Source organism: Plectropomus leopardus, chromosome 15, assembly GCF_026936395.1.
Source record: "Plectropomus leopardus strain MGB_pleo_1.0 chromosome 15, ASM2693639v1, whole genome shotgun sequence".
In the NCBI taxonomy this organism is placed as follows: Eukaryota; Metazoa; Chordata; class Actinopteri; order Perciformes; family Serranidae; genus Plectropomus; species Plectropomus leopardus.
The window spans coordinates 20002509-20018379 of NC_142190.1; the positions used below are offsets into that span (position 1 = coordinate 20002509).

Sequence of the window (15871 nt, forward strand, 5' to 3'; positions counted from 1 at the left end):
CCATTCACATTTTCATTGCTTATGCTATGTTTTTGCATTTTAAGGTTGAATTCCTGGAGTACACTATTAAACCCGCCCTTGCTTGCAGACACAAGGCAAATTTAGATTGCTATTATTTATGAATGAGACTGTGTCTTTTAACTTCAACACAGCCAGCTCTCGGTGTGAAACAGCCCACAAAACACAAACAATTAGCTGGAAAACAAAAGGCTGTTAAAATGTGCAACCTGCCCCTGATAGCTTATCCCACTAGTCAGTGGTGACAGCCAAGTATATTAATAATAACAAATGACTAATAGTGTGGCACTCTTGTTCACAGTGTGTAAGTTCCCTTTCGTGTCAGCTACTGAATAGCACCTCTAGAGCAGGTGGAGTATTGTCATTATGGGGTCTACTGTATGATTTTGAAGGTAGGAACCGAACTTGGTGTTCTTAAGACCACTGGAAATATACAAATATGAGTACAGAGTATTCTATTAATTAAAGTAATAATACTTCTACCATTATACACAGATTTATTTGCACTGAAACTGATAAGAGCACATATTGAATAACAGAAAAAATACAGAGAACAAAAAACACACAGGCTGTTATACTGTCAAACTCCCTCCAGATAAAACAATTCTTGCATATTAGTGTACCAAAACAGAAATGTATATCTGTCAGAATGGTTTGCAATTCTACTTTTTACTGCTTTTTTGCACAGAAAACTCAAAACCTCAAACAACATAAAACCTCATATAAAATGCCTGTAACCAGAGACACAACAACAGTAAGGACTGTTAACTCTTGAGCTTAGAACTTAACATTGGCTGCATACTGTGAAAAGTTGAACTGCATCAATGTCGCTCATAGCACAGTCCCTATTTTATTCATTCTTCATGTGTTTTTTTGCAATTATTTTGTTATTTTCATAAATACTGTGAATGACAGATGAGCACCATCTGACTCTGTCTAAATTGTTCCAATTGTGACATCCAAAATTTCCCTCTCTGCCATCACTCGCTGTGTTGCGCTTATTGTCTAAAATGTCATTTTAAACATGCCAACCAGGGATATCAATGGTTAACCGTTTACTGTTAGTGGTGCTGTCTCAACCCATGATGGCAGGATGGTGCTAGTGCAGAAACACAGTAGGTGAGCAAGGGGCTTCATTTTGAGCCACAAAACCCCTTTTGCATCATTAACTTTTATGCAAAGTTAGCACCAGATAGCGTGGTTAATGGTGCTTACATGGTTAACAACGTTGAAGGAGGGTTGCAACTGAAAATGAAGCATGTTAAAGCGGCTAGCTGGCTGTCTGTCAGCAAAGCCATCAGAAAGTAAAATAAAAGGCAAGACATTTAGATTACAGTGAACTCTGGCTACCTCTAAATAGACAGCCCTTTAAAATTTGGCGTTAAAGTTCACTGAGTCAAAACTAAAAGGAAAGCAACTCTTGTACTTAATACCTTTTTTCCCTTTAAAATGAAGCAGGCAATTACCAGTTAACGGGTGTCTGACTATCAAAGCTAAAATAACCAAATCTGACATCCATAATGCCAACAAATAATAGAAACAGAGAGATACATTTATTATGTATATTCGACTGCTGCTTAAAATAATCCCATTTAACACGAGAGGCCCAATATTTGTTGCTAAGCGCCTCATCTCTTTGTGAATTTCTCACCTTAAATCACCCAAATATAGAAGTGAACACAGTGTGTGTTATTTTTCATTTAAAACCATTAATTTGCACACCCGTTGCCTGTCATTAAAGTGCAAATTAGAGGTTATCTCTTAACTGGCATGGTGTGTGTTTGGCTGTGGTACATTGCGCCCTTAAGAGCCAGAGCAAAGGTCTATGGTGTGTGTTTGACTTTGCTTTCTATATTTGTGTGTCTGGCCTTCAGTGTGCGCATGGCACAAGCACGTGTTTGTCATTGTTAGTGTGCTTACATGTGCTGAGCGTCTGTGAGCCCTCTATTCCCCCCACCCGCCCCACAAAACCCCTCCACTGAGTGACACACACACACACGCACACACACGCACACGTGCATACGTATACACACACATACTCGCACACAGAGCTGGCTGCAGTGATGTAACAGAGCTAACACCGACGGATTGAAACAGAGATCTCTTTAAGCAGGTTATTAAATCAGCTTACAGATTTAAGAATGAAAGAGCCATAGAGAGACATATACACTCACATACTTATACATACACAACAAATATACAGCAATGATCAGAAAAAAGTCACATCTGACCTCAACATCGACCCAGCAGCAAACATTCAAATACTTAAGTAAAGCTGCTCCTAAGAGATTACATGAACTTAGTTTTGAGCTTCAAGGTTTTATTATATATATATATATATATATATATATATATGCAGAATAACCTTGGCCATAAAATAAGGTGTAGGGTTGTGTGTATACAGCATAGTATTGCAATATTTTGTGTGGTAATATTGTATAGATGCATGGATGGCAAATATAAATTTTTTGTTCTACAAATCACAACTACTCGATATACAGATAAAAATTTTGGTAGCCTACTAAAATAATAAAATCAACTGCTTTTTCAGGTACATCTTACTGCAATAGAAATGACTGACGTGAGCAACTTGATCTTTAAAACTTTAATCTATTAGATAAAACAAATGTTGGAAAAGTTTTCCTTTTGGGACATGATTGACAGTTAAAATATACTGCAATATATGTTAACGCAAAATTGTTTAAAATCGGATATGATATTGTACCTTGACTAAAATCCCTCACATTTTCATGGACAAAATTAAAAAATCTCTCCATGATTTTTAAAGGATCATTAACAATGTTTTTCTTTTCTTGTTCTTTGGTCCTGGCATTTTTCAAAACAAATCAGACTCAAACTGGGGGAGACAACGGAGAAACATACGTGATAAGTGGTAAACAAAACGTCGTGCATCGATGCATATTAGAGCTATTTTGAAGTTGACAGCTAGGGAAAATAAATTTGCAGTTTTGTTATATTAAGTGGAAGGTTGTCCACTGAAGATTACTGTCACAAAGTCATTACACACAACAAAATACCATGATTTTTCCAAAACTGTCAATGATTTTTACAAGTTCCATAACTTTTTTCAAAGCCTGAAAAAACCTTGTAAAGTACTGTGACAGTATCATATTATGAAACCTTCGGTAATTTCCATCCCTAATTGAACCACATTGTATGCAAACACGTGCGCCCTTCTTGTGTTGCATTTTTAAAAACTGAAAAAAGATAGGTAGCAGTTTCCTGTTGTTATTCACAAGAAATAGTTTCAACTTTACAGATGAGATAAAGATCATCAAGAGGGAATTTGCAAAATGCTGCATGGGATATGTAAATTATGATAATTCTTTACAAATAAATACACCCTCAAGACAAACAACACCTTAGATTGACTATGAACGAGACTTATGAAGACAGAAATAATGAGGAGGAAACACACAGAGGAAGCTCCTTCATGTGAGCAAGGTCTTGCTCCATCCTGGTTTAACACCTGGCCGTTACCATGGTGTCACCATGGCGACAGCCAGTGGTGGGTGGCTTAACCTGATAACACCTACAAGATAACTCTGCCCCCCTCCACCCCTCCTCCTCCTGCCCATTTCCTACAGTGTCACATCATATTGTCTTCCTCTCCTTGCAGCAATCACTGCATCCCCCCTCCAGCCCTCTCTCTGTCTGTTTCACTCCGTCTCTCTCCCCCACTCTGTCAATCTCTCGCTCTGCACGGCGTACAGTGGAGGAATGTACAAGGACAGAATAACAGGCGGCACTAAGCTGGCTTCAATTAAAGAGCATAAAATCATCTCTTATCATCAACCTGCACAACTTTCAGTTGTATTTGTTTCTCTCCTTCTATCCAATCCTCTTCTCTATTTTTGCAGCTCACTGTTGTTGTTCTTCCTGGAGACATGTGACAGATCAAAACAAAAACCTACATAGAAAGATACATAATAGATGCAGATGATCTCGTACAAGGTACGAAGGTCACTGAATGGTTTGAGGAGCATTAAAATTATGCAAATCACCGAGGGCTTCCCCCTGAAAGTCGGAGATTTGAATCAGCATTTGGAGACCCTCAGTCGACTGAGAATGCTTCAAGTCGAGCAGTCACTCGTGAGCGCTCTTTACTTTCACGCTTTTCTCTGGTACAGAGGGTTGCGGATATGCAGGCAGCAGCACAGAGGAGGAGAGACCTTCTGCTTAGAAGTTGTGAATTTGCAGCTCACAGCACCTTAAAAACAGCACAGTCTCTGGCTTTTGTTTGATTTCTAGTGTTAGCAAAAGATGTTGCTGCACATGTCCAATCCGTCATTAGCGCTGTTAGCTTGTTAACTATATTACTTGAACACCACTGTCACACAAGAGTCCACAAAGCCCGTTCAAACTCAAAAATTTTGTATAGAAAACAAAATGAAACACTGAATATTCATATCGAAAAGCCAAATCCCATTCAACTGACATAATTCTGTGTCGGGTACAGCCCTTAAATCAACAAACAGCGCTGTCCACCAGCATCAAAACCTCAAGTTGGGTTCAGAGTTTTGCAGGATCAGTGCCGAACGCTGTGGCTGTTCTGGTGGGGCAGCACCACACCAGGGAACACATTATGTTGTTTTTTTTCCTTCCATTTATCACCTTTGTGTATCTCTACAGGTGAACTTATGTCATCAACTTTTCCTCAACTTACCCTTTTTCAGATATTACCTGAATTAAGGTCTTAACTCTCCCTTGCTCTTTTCCCTCCCCCTCCCCCCTCTCCCTGAGGGTCCTCGTGCCTTCTCCCTGGACTCTCTTTTGCACGGGGGCTGATAATGAGGTTTCACAGCCAGCTCAGGGAACTATATTCAATTACCATCTATTCTCTGGAACAAATACAACAGCTCCAGGTATGGGGGAGAGCAGTGTTTCATGCATTTATGCATACACATATCTGCAGGCAGTCAGTTACTCATGCATACAAACAGCACGTCCTAGCTTGCACAAGGCTCACTCCGAGCTCATGATGCCACAAATCAGCTGTGTGAGAGCTTCCTAGTTTGCAAAGCTTGACGAGAACTGGAGGACAGTGAATCTCTCTCCTACTGTGACTATGTGAAAGTGTTTGTAATGCTGAGGCATCCTGGTGCAGCGGCTTCCATTCCTGTCCACTTCTGGAAAGATATAAAATAAAGAAACAGTCTACTTGTGCATGAAAGTGGTGACACAGCTCCCCGCTTGTCAAGCCTCCACTGCAGACATTCAGACACGCTACAACAATGTGACCCTGCTGCCAAGTAGTGCCATGGTGTAAACATGTGAAGTAAGCAAAGCCTCTTGGCTAAACACTGTTTGCACACGGTAGAGAGCAGGAAATTCAATGCCATCTATAATTATTCCTCCCCGAGTACCACTCTCAACTCTTTCTCATGGCAAGGCGTATGTGTGTGCGTGTGTGTTTATGTACGTGCGTGTGTGTGTGTGTGTTTATAAGTGCATTAAAGAGTATTGCTGCTCTTTAGACCCTCTGCAGCAGTCAACAAATTATAGAGTGGGAAGCCTTCCTGTGGGAATATATTAGAGCAGCTTTATATGAGCAGTAAGGTTAGCCGCTGCTGTCAGTGTGGATTCCTAACTGTATGAATGATTTTAGGAGAAGAGGTGGGTGATTAGTCTGACTGGGGTCTGTTTTAAAACAAGCCAGCTGGATCCTGCAGCCAGCCTGCTTTAACTTGCCCATTAATTCTGGAGAAAATTTGACTGTAAGCTCAAGAACGTAGCCACGCAGCACTTTGAGAGTACAAATCAGTCGCTGATTTTATTGATAAGTACTTGAAGATGCTTTTCTTCCTAGCAGAACTTTTAGCAAATTTAAATGAATATTAAAAGCTACAAAACAGGAAGCATAAAAGGTTATGTTGCGGCTTGTTGGACAAACTGTGAACAAACCTACAGAAAACAAAGACAAAGCTGGAAAGACAGGCGCCTTGTTTTTTTAATTAGCCAAAAGAGAGTAAATAAAACAGCTTTGCAAGCTCTGAGTAATTTTGAAAACACATAAAGAGCTATGGCAATTATTAGCCCCCATTAGCACTCATATTCTATCTTGGAGACATTGTTTTCTTTAATTAAAAACGCACTGAAAAGGGTGTTTTTAGAAAATCACTGTATGTGATAGAACAGCAGGCTGACTGCAGCTTCACTTCCTCAGATGTTAGAATAGCTAGCGAGCTCACAGGAAAATAAACTCTTTTGATATGTCAAATAGCCTCAGTTTTACTTCGACATATTTAATACAATATTATAAATAGTGTTATTTTCCTTTATGTGAGTTTCTTCATTTGTATGCACACATACACACACAGAAAAAGCAGTTATGTAATGGCAGTCTGACGATAGTGTGATATGAGAAAAAAAAGCCTGAGGCGAGGATTTGTAATCTCAGAGTGTCTGTGAGTTGTGTCTAACAGTATTGTGAATAGTGCATTACTGCAGTTTTTGGTACTTTTTCAAACTTGTTTTTTTTCCCCTCCTCACAATGTGTTCTTTAATATTTATTTCAAGACCCAACACAATATTAACTGCAGATAAACACACCCGCTGAGGCTACCTGCTGGCAGAAACACATCACATTAAATGCAAATGGAGAATTTTCAAAATAAAAGCAGTGAAGCTTTGAAGTTACAAGGCAACTTTGACAGAACTTCAGAAAGACAAAGAAACATATTTGTCTTATTTCAGATGAGAGAAATTTATGACACTTAGGTTAAGCTGTCCATGCTTTTGAACAGAATGTAATTTCTTTGCATGTTGACATACCATAGTATGGACTTATCTTGCATGCCATCTATTTTCCAGCCTGATGGCTGGTATTGTTTTCACCTCCACAGTCTGGGAGTGTGTCATAATGACAAAAAGTGGTCCAGAAACTAAGACAGAAACAGTTTTGAGCACTTTCCCAGGTATGTCTGCCTATGGACAGATTTTTGTCAATGCACCAAAATCACAACTGTGTCACAGTCACAAAACTTTACAGGTATGAAGGCCAAGTTTGAAGACAGCTGCGCGGCTTCCACACTGCTGTGCGGTAACTCGCCACCTACGGTCATTTAAATGAGGGGAAGGTGGAAGAGAAGAAGTAATTCTGAATGAGGCGGTTGGTGCCCACGATTTTTGCTCTGCACTTTGACCTTCTGGCGGTTGTCGCCTGGGTTTGGATGATCAAACATCACAGAGCAGAAAGAAGACAAGATGGAGAAGCTGATAATGTTGGTGTCAAAATACCTGGAATTATGGCACTAGCAACTTGAAAGGACAACCACATGTATAATTGGGCCTTGAATAACATTTCCAACAAATTTTAGAAGACGGCAAATAGTCCAAATATGTAGAAATTTTTGGTAATTTCGGTTATTTCAGTTGTCTTTCTACAGTTATGCAGCTACAGGCTTGTTCATACTTCCGTCAGTGTTCACCGGAGCACCTGCCTGGCATCACAGCTGCAGACTAGGGCGGCAGAAGTTGCTTTTAAAAACACTTAAGCTTTTGGGGGAATGCTTTTGCATGTGGCAAGCCGCATGTGGCAGCGAGAGGCATATAGCAGGAAGGTTGCGGATCGCACCCCACTGAAACTTCTGCAGTGTGCCAAGCATGTAGAACTAGAGTGGCAAAGACAAAAACATAAATGTCCCTATAGATATAAATGGATCATTCTGAGGTATCGAAACCATGATTCTTACTTTTGGGTGAACTAATGAAAACAACATTTCTGCCACTAGATCCCCCTAAATCCTACACACTGGACCTTTAAAGCAAATTTAGGATGAGTTTGTAGTTTGAGTTTGTATCTGAATATAGCTTTGACATCAAGGCACATGACTATACGTGCATAGCACAAACATCTGCGTCACTGTATTCCGGTAAGAGGTACAGCTCATCTTTTGACTGCAGTAAAGATCTAGAAATAAACAGCAGGACCTTGACCCAACTAAAGTTTGTTTATTATTAACTTTAACATCTCTACAGGGCACTTATCTATAATGACTAGTGTGTCATGGTTTGTTTTGACCTGCTTAACCAACTGCTTGTATTACACAACACGCACCATATGCAAAACATTAGGTCTCTGTTCCATGACATAAACAGAGAGCAAAGGTTGGACAAAGAATATTTAACAAATACATACACTGTAAAATAAAGAAAGACAGAAAGTGATGTATTCCCATATATGGTGCATATCTACCACATGCAGAGTGAAACAAACTGACAGAAAGAAGCAGAGTGAGAATCTTTCTTACAGGTGCTGGACAAAGAGGAAGAAAAGCTCCTGTTCTGAAGACAAAAAGAAAGCTCCAGCGAGGGAACCTGCCTGGTCAAGATTTATTGCAACAATCACAGCCGATTATGCCTACAGTCATGCTCTGCTGGTTGCCATGCCAACACTTGTGATAACCAGGGAGCTAGTTAGTCATCTGTGCTGTTATGTCTTGTTTTTCTGTCTTTATGCATGTACGCTATGTAAACAGCACTCATGAAATGAAAATAATAATGCAAGGCAAGATGAAACAACTCAAGCTGGTCTTGTATATCTAAAATCATATGCACATTCGTGGTGGATAAGATTTTCTGGTCGTGCTTCAGAGCAGTTGAGACCAAACATCAGCTGCAGTACTTTAGTACCAGCTGGCAATAAAGAGAAACACTTTTAACAGTAGGGTTTACTCAAAAAAAGGTGCATTTCATTTGTCAGGTAGAACAGTATGTTACTCTGATGTCATTTCAGACTCAAAAGTTGGAGGTCAAATGTGATGCATACACTGAACTTAGTGTGCTTTTCTTTTATCTTTTAAATCAACTCAAGTCCATTCATCTAAGCCTGTAGCAACATCAGCCCAGAGATAATTTAACAACCATTTCAGCCGAAGCAAATTGTTCTTATCTTGCTACGTGAAATTAAATTCAACAGATTTCACGGATTCCACCACCAAAAACCATGTCAATCAAAAGGTCAGAATGACATTGGACGACCTGATAACTCATGTCGTACTTTTGTACTTCCAGGAAAAGTTAGCAGGAGTTTTCTCACAGTCTCTTACACCATGTGTGTATTTTTAGTTGGTCATTGCTCTGATTATTGCTTTAAGGCAAATGGGGTTCACACTACAGTGCATTGCTCAGCAAAGCATTCAGAGACTTCCCGTTTTAGCAGAACACATGACCGCTTAGCATGAACAGCAGTAAAAATGTCTGAGTTGCATTATTATCTCAAACTATATAGATTTTTATATCTTCTATTAGCTCTTTCACAGATAATATTTCAGAAAGCTGTTTACTTTAACGTGTACATCTTTTAAGATTTATACACGTCGTAATTTCACACACTGATGCTGCAGCTACGTGGCTAAAGCGTGAAATCTTTAATTTGATTTTGATTAAGTTTCATCATGTGTTTAAAAAGCAAACAATGGTCTTTTTCTTAAACAGCAAAGAGGATACCGTGTGTTTGTTTCTGTTGTAGAAAATGCAAATAACCCTTGAAATGTGTTGTTTCTGCATTCACTCAGGCATTGCCGTCATGCCTGAATACTCACAACAGTACAATACGGACCTTAGCATCATATTTAAGCACTCTAGTGGACTCTAACATAGTATAACTTGTAATATTACTTTCATCAACAGTGGCAATGGCATTATTTAATACACTATGAGCGTGAGGGGGCTTTCTTAGAGCTGCTATTTTTACAGTGCTTGTTTCCATAATTATTTTCATTTGAAGTTTTCTATAAACTACCTGGGAGTCCAAAAACAAAGCTAAAAGACAGACCAGATGCATGATAATGCTGATCTGTAACTGCTGCTGGATGCGTAAAAAAAGCAACTGTTACCTAACCTAACAAGACTAAAAGGTGATGAAGAGTCAATGATCTGTTCACACATGGTAAAAAAAAAATGTCCTTACAGGTTTAATGTATGTAAATCAAAAACATAACATTAAACTTGTAACTTTTAGGCAGTTAAAGGGACAATAAAGGACAAAAATTCACATTTTCTGTTACCTGCACTGCTATTTATCCATCTAGATGGCTTTGGTGTAAGTTGCTGAGTGTTGGAGATATCAGCCATAGAGATGTCGGTCCTCCAACATAATGGAAGTAGATAGCACTCAGTTTGTGGTGCTCAAAGCACCAAAACAGTTGAAGAGCTGTAACATTAGCTTGCTCAGTGGTGTAAGGTAAGTTAGCAGTAGATGCATGCCTCTTTCTGTGCGGTGATGCAGCACGTGTACTTGCCAGTATCTCCAACACTCTACAACTCACACCAAATCAATCTGGACTGATAAAAAGCCTAACAGGTAAAAGGAAAAATATGAACTCTTTACTTCTGAAGCCACACGTGACCCCTCTGGCCTGGGATTGATACCCACCTTTCCTGTGTCCCTGGTTGTGTATAAAGTGAGCTGCTTGTTCACTGGACATAAAACACAGGCCTTCTTCCTGTTGGACTCTATTACAGCCATGAATCATTAAAGAGAGGATCTCCTGAGAGAGACACTGTAAGAGCCAACACCACAGACCTTTATCAGATGCACTTTCTGGTGCCTCATGCTAACTTCCTATGGCAGAGGCGCTAATGGCTGCATTAAGGTTCTACTAGTGTTGTAAAATTAAGGTTTCTTTCCTTCGTTATAGCATCAAACATCTGGTGGCAGTTTAATTGTACAAAGCAAAGAAACCCTCCACTTACAGCTCCTCTGCAAAGACAAAAAATACATAAACTAAGCTAGGGAAAACTCATTATTTCACGTTGAGGATTTTGGTATTTTAATGTCTTCTTTTTCAGCCTTTAACTCTGACCCTCGCAGAGCTGGGCTTGCAGCTACGAACATCATTATCCCACCGCTGCAGTGATATCTCTGGGCTTTGGATCCAGGAGAAAATGAGCGATAAATCTCCTTTTTCCCTTTAGTTGCTCTCACTACTATCACTCACATGTCTCATTACTTAGTTGCCCCATCATACCTCATATCTCTCTCCAAGCCCTCGTCCTTTTGTACTGCCATTCAAAAAGACCCGTCCTTTGATATGCTGACGTTCTCATCACAACCATGAAACCACTCTGCTCCTCTCTCCCCTCCCTCTCCTTCCTGTCACCAGCATGATAGGCAGTTTCCTGCGCTCCAGCCGGCACTGTACCCGACAGCTCTCCGCTCGCCGTCCTCTCTCTTCATCACTCCCTTCTTTGCCCCGTTTACAAACAGATAACCCTTTAATCCATCAGCTGCTTCTCCTCTCACCAGAAACAGGGAGAGCCTCCTTTCATGCTGTCATCTCCCGTCTTGGTGTCTTCTCTGAAAACTTGCCTCGCTAAACTCGCACACACACACACACACACACACACACACACACACACACACACACCCAGGGCTGCATTCCTCTCTCCTGACAGGTGCCAGGTAGGTGCCTTTGATCACACATTCCTCCTATCGCTTCCTCTCTGTGATCAGAGCTGTCACAAAGAGGTTGACGCAGGTTTACTTTGCATGGCTGCCTCCTGTCTCTCCCTCAACTCTACGTCTTGCTTCTTCACATTTTAAAATGGCTGTTCGACACCCCGGGGTCAAATGAATTAACATGCCGAATGTGAGCCAAAACTGAAGTAAAGGACTGTACATTGCCTCCTGGCACACCGCACACTGATGGGACGAATATGTGTGGAAGGTGTGACGATGATGCAGGAGCTGATGCATCGCATGCTGCAGTGTTAGCTAGCCTGGTGACAAGTTATTAAAGGTTTATGCCGGGCTAAATATTTACACAAAGCAAATTTATTGGCTGTCAACAACACAAACTTAAGATCTACCAGGAGAATATAGAGAGACAAACTTCTTCCCCCTTAAGTTTCTGCAAGACAGTAACCAATAGAAAACTGCATTTCAAAATTATCAAACTATTCGTTCACACGTAAAATTTTAGTATCACAAACTGTGTCAATGGATTCATTCATGAAATGTTAAAAACACAATGTCATTACTGTTTCAGGCCAGACTAGACAGGCTTCACTTTTAAGAGATGAACATCTGATTAGTCTCATTTTTCTGACATTTGAGGTCACAAAGGTCTTCGGCTCAACAATTTCCTCATTTTGCTGCTCAGCTTTTAACACAAACAAACTAAGTGATGCATGAGCTCACTGCCATGTTTGTATCTGCAGAAAAACAAAACAGAGTCCACGATACAATCTCTGACACCTAGTGGGTTATCAGTGACCACACTTCCACACTTTGTAGTTTCTTTCATAATTTTTATATTATTATTTTTATTATTATTTATTTATTTATATTTATATTTATATTTATATTTGTATATGCATCTAAACTCGCTATTTGTCTTAACATTATTTGTTTCTTTTTAATGTGCTCCTGTGTTTCATTCTTAAGCATGACTGTGATCAGAGAGGACAGCAAACTAGCAGTTTCATTGTATTTTATCTCTGTGCAAATGACAACAAAGCTGTTGACTTTATGGCTACAAATCTGAAATATAAACCTAAATGTGATGACATGTTAACATTGAATTATCAACTTGTTTCAGCTGGTCCCATATGTCCAAAAAACAGCAACAACAAAAAAAAAACCCCATCTATCTCAGGTTTACTTATATACCTGATATACCTTATCACCCCCTCCTCCATATTACTGGTTTTTAAAATGTCAGAAAATTGTAGAAAATGTCCATGTCAGTGTTTTAAAATCCAAGATGATGTCTTTGAATGTCTTGTTTGGTCAGTGCAAAACCCAAAGATATTCAAATAATATAATATAAAACAGAGACTCCATATTTGAGAGGCTGAAAACAGTATTTTCTGCTGTTTTTGAATGAAAAATGACTTTAATGATTAATCATCATTATCAAAACAAATGATTTCTTTCTGTCCATCAACAAATCGGTTATTGCGATCATTGTTGCAGCTCTAGACATCTGCCTACTGCTTTTCTTTACAGTGAGCACATGTTGCAAATTAGATGTAAGGATTAAAAACACATCGATGTCGCTACTGCACAGAAGTTGAAGGTACCGTATGGTCTAAAAACCGCGGACACAAGGTCACATAGCACCAGCCACTATTCACCAAGACTCACACAAACATATGCCAGCTTGACTCTTCCCTTTGTCTGCAGGACGAACATCTTAAACGTTTCCACATCTTCACAGAGTCAAGAAGACATAAAGTAAAGACGATTTACAAATGACCAAAGAAAGCGAGGGGAAAATGGAAACGCTGTAAAGTGAGAAAAGACTGTCACGTAGCAGAAAAAGATGACAGTTTCACTCGAATATTTCCACTGAGCCCCATCCCAAATTTTGACCTTAGCCAGGGGAAACTGCACTGTCTTCATCTCATCAGGGAGAACAAAACTCCAATAAATATCAGTGAGAGAGAAAGGAAATATAAAACAGGCAGGGACACAGAAACATGAAAACAAAAGAAAAAAACTGTGACCAACAGAGATTTAACAGCTGGAGGACAGAAAAAGACAATGGAGATTAGCAGAGTCCCGGATCGCACATCACCTCCAAAGTGTTGATGCTGTACAGGCGCCGTGATAGTGATGACAAGGTCCGATGCTATAGAGGGACGGAGGAAACGCTGACACTTTTGGAGGCGAGCCCGTGGGACCAAGGGAGGAAATGAGAGAGGGAACTCAAAGAGAAAACAAGGTCAGAGAGAGACGGCGAAAAAAGGAAGCGTGAAGGTGAAATCCACTTAGTTCCTTCGGTCATCCACTAACTATTTGGTGTTTTACACTAACACGCATTTGCTCATGGACACACAAACATTCTGCGTGCACGCTCAAAATACCCACTGGAGGTGGCTGCTGAGGCTCTGCTTTTGATGCTGTGGCCCGAGACGTGAAATTGCTCTTCTACGCTTCAATCAATTCTCCTCTCACCCTTCGGTCAGCGTCTCGACCGTCTGTCCCTTTCTCCCGAACACGAGGCAAAAGATGAGCTAGAGAATGGGGCATAAAGATGTATCTGTGGTTGCCATCATTGGTTGACAATGTTATACAGGTAGTGATATGAAGGTTTGTGAGAAAAAGCAGCTACGGGGCTGATAAGGATTGCAGATGTTTGCCAAAATGGAGCTCCAAACCCAGCTGATAACATCACCCTGCTTCCCCAGATACAAACAGTGTGAAAGCAAAGGAAAGCAACACCTATTGTGAAACGTTTCACAAGACGTTTGGGGCTCTATAGAAGGTCACACACCTTTCCTAACATCAAAGATTTGAAACATTTCAACAAATACACTCCCACATTCACACCCATTTCACGCAGTGATTAGAGAAAGCTGGGATCAAACTTCTGTCTCTTTTTTCATTCTTTACACAGTTATCTCTTTCACTTTTCAAGTGACCAACCAAAACAACACTGTGAATGTGACAATGCACACTGTCATCCCCATATATGAACAATATTGTGTAAGGCTTTTGGAAAAGTACACAGTTTCAAACCAGTTTGCCAAACACCAGACTGAACCAATACATCAAATTGTATGCACTTGACTCAGCAGCCACTCCCAAGTGAAACATTAGGACATGGTGTCCCATTAGCAAACAAGCGTCCGATTAACATGTTGCATTGTGTAACATCGAAGCTCTCCATCCACACTGACTCATGTAAACAAACCTCATACTGGAGATGTAACCACCACTTCAAAGACGGACACTGACCTTACAAAACTTACAATGTTACTTTTTAAACAGAAAAAAACATGTTTTGTATTGCGATATTTACTGGAAATGACATGCAATATAGCCAGCAACAAGTAGGTTGTTATTAGCGACGGTCATTTACCAAAAACCTTCACCTCCTTAGGTGTTCTCCCTTCAGCCAGCTACCACTTCATTTAGGTTTTTGCAGTAAAATAATAAGGCACGCTGTAAGTAATTCCTCATTTTAACTGAAGTCTTTTCGTCCATAGCAGCACCCTCATAGCGAGCGGCAGGAAAAAATAAAAACAGCACGTTGAACAAAACTTCAGCTCAAAACTGTGTCGCTCTCAGTTAGGACTCTTTTGTTGGCTTCAAATCCAAAACGTTGTCATTTTGCCACTGTTTTTTTTTCAGATACTAACTTTGCCATGTCTCATCTACTCACCCCAGAAAACCCTTGAACTTTCTTGTCAGCAAACACAACGTGCACCACTCTTCTGTCCTCCCACCTCCACTGAAGTTTGATCTCCTTCATGCTGCCTGTGCTGGGCTCTGCAGCATATCGCACAGGGCCTATCAGACACTTCTGGCTCCATTACCCCAAATATATACAAATAATCTAATGCGCACCACTACTTTTTTAGCATGTTGTCCAAACTCACTTTCTTTTGACATTAAAGCCCAATTCTCACACTTGTTGATCTCCAGACTTGCTTTCAGTTAGTTGCTGCAGAGTTACATGATGTCCCGTTTATGAAAAATGTATCTTTCTCTTATAAGCACACTGAATAGTGACGTCAGGTCTATGTGGCAAATGGCACAACCATCTGTTGGCCGGGAAGCAGAAAGAAAAAATAAACTCCTTCAGGAAACATCAGTTAAGCAAAAGAAAGGTCGATGATAACTTATTTTGGCGTAAATGTATATGCAAAACCACGTTAGAAACTGTTTTGAACATTATCATATAGAAATCAAAGTCTTGATTTAACAAAAGTTGTCAATTTGACTTTCATTTTTGCTTTAATTTACATGTAAAGTATTCAGCTTTGCAGCTTTTCAGGCCACTGTAGCAACTTCTTTCTGTGTTTCAAGCAAAATGAGAAAAATACAATAAAATACTGTTGAACTGGAAGCTTTTAAATACAACCGGATTATTGTTAT

At 39.9% G+C, this 15871-nt stretch overlaps 1 protein-coding gene across 1 annotated transcript in view; it reads right to left on the reverse strand.

The window, feature by feature from the left end:
• ubl3a (ubiquitin-like 3a) overlaps positions 1-15871 on the reverse strand; it is a 43499-nt gene that overhangs the window by 8512 nt on the left and 19116 nt on the right. The window lies entirely within an intron of this gene.